Source organism: Etheostoma spectabile, chromosome 12 (assembly GCF_008692095.1).
Source record: "Etheostoma spectabile isolate EspeVRDwgs_2016 chromosome 12, UIUC_Espe_1.0, whole genome shotgun sequence".
NCBI classification, from domain to species: Eukaryota; Metazoa; Chordata; class Actinopteri; order Perciformes; family Percidae; genus Etheostoma; species Etheostoma spectabile.
Window position 1 is genome coordinate 25,522,147 of NC_045744.1, and position 5,283 is coordinate 25,527,429.

At 44.1% G+C, this 5,283-nt stretch overlaps 1 long non-coding RNA gene across 1 annotated transcript in view; it reads right to left on the bottom strand.

Moving 5' to 3' along the window:
* Nucleotides 1-5,283, bottom strand: part of LOC116699105 (uncharacterized) — a 10,357-nt gene that overhangs the window by 4,008 nt on the left and 1,066 nt on the right. The window contains exon 2 of the long non-coding RNA XR_004334368.1: nt 5,028-5,194. This is a non-coding gene — a long non-coding RNA (uncharacterized LOC116699105). The remainder of the gene's footprint in view (nt 1-5,027; nt 5,195-5,283) is intronic.

Here is a 5,283-nt window from a genome sequence, read left to right on the forward strand (position 1 = left end):
TACATACCCTTCTCATCTCCGTGCGTGCTGTAACTCTGTCTGACCCCCCCAGGCATTAGCTTAGCCTAGCAAAGATCCTGCAGGTAACTGGTTCCAACTAGCTACTGCTCCAACGGGTTCCTATTTACACGTTGTGATTCGTGTATTCACAGGGTGAACAACACAGCCATCTTCTAACCGCATACTAACTGGGAACTATATTCTCAGAAAGGTGAAGCAGTGCGAGGCTGATGTCGGGGTCGGCATGCCTGTCGGCTCTGACCTGGCTCTGACCCCGCACGTCCCCCGGGTGCAGCGTGCTCAACAGCAGCACGTTCCTGGGCACGTAGGACACCAGTGCGGCGGTGGGTGTGAAGGCAAACTTGGACGAGAAGACCGTCCGACCCTCGGTGTCGAGCAACGAGCTTGGCAGCTCGGGCTTGTTTTTGCGCATTGGGCCCATCACGGTGAGGCGCCTCTGACGAGCAGCCGTTAGGCCAGAGCGTAGGGGGTGAAAAAGCCCCTCGGTCACGTGGTTCGTGGCCGCCACTACCATTCTGTGGCGCAGCAACGAGTTTGAGGGCGACAGGATGATACGTTTGAGGACCATTCTTTTGACACAAACGTTTCCTTGTCCTCGTCCTCATTGTGGTCCTCGCCCTCCTTGTGCGCCTCATCTTCACTACCTTCATCTTCACTACCTTCATCTTCTCCACCCTCTTCTTCTTATTCTACATTTACTTGTTCTTCTCCTTGTTCAACTTCCCCGTCTTCTCCTTCGTCGTCGTTGTCGCAGCAGTCTTTTTCTTCGTTGTGGTCATGTTTGTCTTGGTCCTCTTCTGACGCACACCCGCTGCCGTCAGAGTCATGGTGGTTTGTTGCGGGCGTCTTGAACCTTTTCTTCATATTGCACCTTTTCTTCTGCGGGGACATTGCGAGCGGCGGTGTTGTTGTGAATCTCTGTAGCTTCAATTCTAGAGATAAACTACGGGCCATGCTTGTCAAGTCTGTGGAAGTTATTTGCTGGCTCTAGCCGAGCTGGTTATGTACTCCGCTGGTGGGAGACGTGCTGCAACCTTCGGTTCTAATACAACAGATTAATTCACATCCAAATCCAGCACTGAATACAGTGCTCAAGGCTTGCAGTAGTATATGCTTGTGTGTGTGTGTGTGTGTGTGTGTGTGTGAAAACAATAGAACCCTATGTAGTAAAGAACATGTATCATTGTGTAGTTATATCTATTGGCCACTAAACGGCGATCTGAGACCACAAATGAACATAACAGCATCATGCAGGTCTAATGGTCATGTGCTAGACTAGTGGCACGAATGGAATTAATCTGCAACACACACACACACACACACACACACACAGTGTATACTATATAGGTGTGTGTATAATAAAAATGTTTAGTAGACCCAGGTCAAGCATTCAGGAAACGCGTTCCAGTTTAAAACAGGATCCTAGCGACCTGAAGGACGAGGCCCCCCCAAATTTTAGGACTTGAGACATGCTTGATAAACATTCATTAAAAGACTCGACTTGACTTTGACTTGATATTCATCACTTAATACTTGACTTAGACTTGAGTCAAATGACTTTCTGTTTATTTCTGATATTGAGGAGGAGTTAACTTTATGATTTTAGAAAATCCACGTACAGATGAGAAAATCTGATTAGGTGATCTGATTGGGTGGTGATGCTTGAGCGGCCGGGAACCCTTTGATAATATTACCAAGTGGCGCGGCAGACCTGCAGTAAACGAGACTGGCTATGGCTAGTAACTCCACAAATAATAAATTCTGGCTATAAGCGATACACATCTGACCATGCAAAGAAGAAACAAACGGCAGTTTGCAAGGTCTGCATCACAAAAAGGTTGAATTTTGGCAACGGCTATGTAAAGTAAGCCGCCCTCTCTTTCAAACTGTCAGCAATCCAGACAGGATATTTTTAGCTTCATATATTAGGCTAAAGTTTAATGAATATATATAGCCTCAACGTAGTAGCTCAATGTAGCTTGGGTGTTGTGCCGTTGGGCATATCAGAATTTCGACTGTAGCCTCATCTGATTGATAAGTTATTTTTTCCCCAATTTGGGCTGATATAGAGTTGCCAACTCAGGCTGGGCTCCAGTGAGATGATGGGTGGCTGTCTTTCTCCCACCACATATGCACCACACATAGCATGTAGAGACGGCTCCTTAGAGGAGGCAGGCAATGCACACACAGACACACATGCAGACGTATGTTTGCGCATAAAACTAGGCACACACATGATGCATACACACACACACAACACAAACTGAACTCTCTTTGTCTCAAACACACACACACAAACACACACACACACACACGTGAAAGCTAGGCACTAGAGTTGGGCGGTATCCAAATGTTGATACTGACCCTCTCTCTATTTTACCACGGTATACGGTATTACCGTGACTAATTATAAATGATGACGCAAAGCTCAGACGGCGTCACCAAACTGTTGGTTTGTGCATACACCGTTCAGAAACTGAAGACCAAACACTAATACACCGAAACACCTCTCCCTTCTCATTAGGGCGGAACCCAAAATGCTGCCAAACTGCAGAAGTCGTGTTCTCATTCGAGACCTGGTCACTCGGTGCATGACTTGACATCCCCCCCCACCTCCACGTCACGTGATGACAACCACACATTTTTAGCCATTAAATAAATTAAATGTAATACTTAATCCTTGTCTCCTATATAAGTGCATTGCAGTTTTTTAATGACGCTAGTGAAACTGATACCGTTGCTATTTTTAAGACTCCACAGTGTACCGTACTACCGCACAACCCTAATAGACACACATACACACACACACACATATTCACTCACCAATATTAATAACTTTTTATTCACTCTCTCTCTCTCCCACACGCGCACATTCACTCACAAATACACTGACAAACATTAACATATACTAGATATACACACGCTGTTACTCTACAAACTGTTCTTCAACGTGGCGGCCGCGATAGCAGTTACCCGTGGAAACACTGGTACAAATACAGGTTTGACCCTCATACTTAACAATATACAGCTGTGTTAATAAAAAATTAAAACTGTGGACGTGAAGTGTGGAACGGCGCTGTGTGGCCGGGCTGCACGGAGAGTAAGAGGAGAGAGAGTAGAGGAGAGATCCAAACACAAGGACGGCTTTACAGAAGAAATGGGTCATGTAACGCAAAATTAAACCATATCCATATAAACAGCATTGCAGCGAAATCATGAACCTGTTAATACCTTGTGTCACAGATTGACTCTCTGTATTGGTTTCATTCTATAGATGAGGTGTACCATGTATCTGTTATGTTCAAAATCCCATAAATAAATTACTAAAAAAAAAAAAAAAAAAAAAAAAAAAAAAAAAAAAGAACATTTCAGCAGATGGGAGGACATTAGCACCGGTGCGTCCTAGAGGAGCTAACAGGTAACACACACTAACTAGCACCAACTAGCACTGGTCACCGCTGTTGTCTGAAAAACGACACAGATGGGACAAAATGTTACGTTTACTAGTAAACTGGTAAACTTTGAGACCGACGTATGACCGACTGCTATCTGTTGAATTTTCCTCCCGCTACTCTGTCCTCTGTGACTGTCTACATCTAGAAACAAAGCTGCGTGCTGCAGGGAACAACTCTGACTGGCTCATGAGCAGACAGGGGTTTATGGAGCGGTAGATGCGCTACGCAAAAAAACCCGGAGCGTTCTATAAAATAACGCTTAAAAAAAAAGAAAAAAAGAAAATTGCTTGATCACGCTAATTTCATCGTGGGAAGTCAAAATTGTGATTAAAAATTGATTAATTGTGCAGCCCTAACCTAATATACTATTCATTCCATGTGATAATTCAATTCGCTCAGTCAATCTCTTCAAATTACCCATTAAATTAAAGCTATATTTTAAATCTTTTTCAGGCTGCTCTAAAAACAAAACTTTCTGTTTAGCCAGACTCATTTCAACTCAGAGTGTTAGTACACCACCCGCAGACTGTCACTCAGGTAATATTGCACCATTCTGATGTCAAAAAAGCGTCAAAATGTCCAATTACAGCTATATTTAATTTAAAATCACTGGCACAAGTGCTGCCAGTTGACCTTTAGACTAGCTAACAGACACTAACTAGCACCCTATAGCCCTGTGAGCTAACAAACAATAACTGGCACCCTAGAGCCCTGTAAGCTAACAGACACTAACTAGCACCCTAGAGCCCTATGAGCTTACAGACACTAACTAGCACCCTAGAGCCCTCTGAGCTAACAGATGCTAACTAGCACCCTAGAGCCCTCTGAGCTAACAGATGCTAACTAGCACCCTAGAGCCCTATGAGCTTACAGACACTAACTAGCACCTTAGAGCCCTCTGAGCTAATAGATGCTAACTAGCACCCTAGAGCCCTATGAGCTTACAGACACTAACTAGCACCCTAGAGCCCTCTGAGCTAACAGATGCTAACTAGCTCCCTAGAGCTCTTTGAGCTAACACTAACTAGCACCCTAGAGCCCTGTGAGCTAACACTAACTAGCACTGGTCACTGCTGTTGTCTGAAAAACAACACAGACGGGACAAAATGTTGCGTTTACTAGTAAACTGGTAAACCTTGAGACCGACATATAACCGACTGCTATCTGTTGTGGAATTTTTCCTCCCGTTACTCTGTCCTCTGTGACTGTCTTCATCTAGAAACTAAGCTGCGCGCTGCAGGGAACAATTCTGACTGGCACAAGATCAGACAGTGGTTTACGGAGCGGTAGATTGGTTTTGCAAAAACATCCGGAGCCTTCTATGAACAAAATGACGCATTTAAAATATTACTCGATCACACAAATTTGATCATGGGAAGCCAAAATCGTGATTGTGATTAAAATTTGATTAACTGTGCAGTCCTAAGCTGACGTGTGATGAATGAAGAGAACAGCGCTAACCTCTGCCAAAATAGCACTGCTTTGGCCTACGTTAAAAGTTAACACTGAACCATATTGCTTCTATGTGAAAAAATGGCTAAACAGACTTACTTGAGATTTGGAGGTTCCAGGTGAACTTGAGAAAGACATTGCAGATATGCGGTTTTAACACATCTGTGAGGATTCCCGTGGAGATGCTGTGTCTTGCCAGTTGCTTATGTAAATTACCCGTAACCATGCTCTCTTTGTCCTTCCTCTCAGGCCCCTCCTCCCTACGCCTAAACAGAGACAGAAAGTTGAAACTTAAAACCAGTGATATTGTAAAAATCTTGACAGGGTAAAAAAAAAACTGTCACTGAAAAGACAC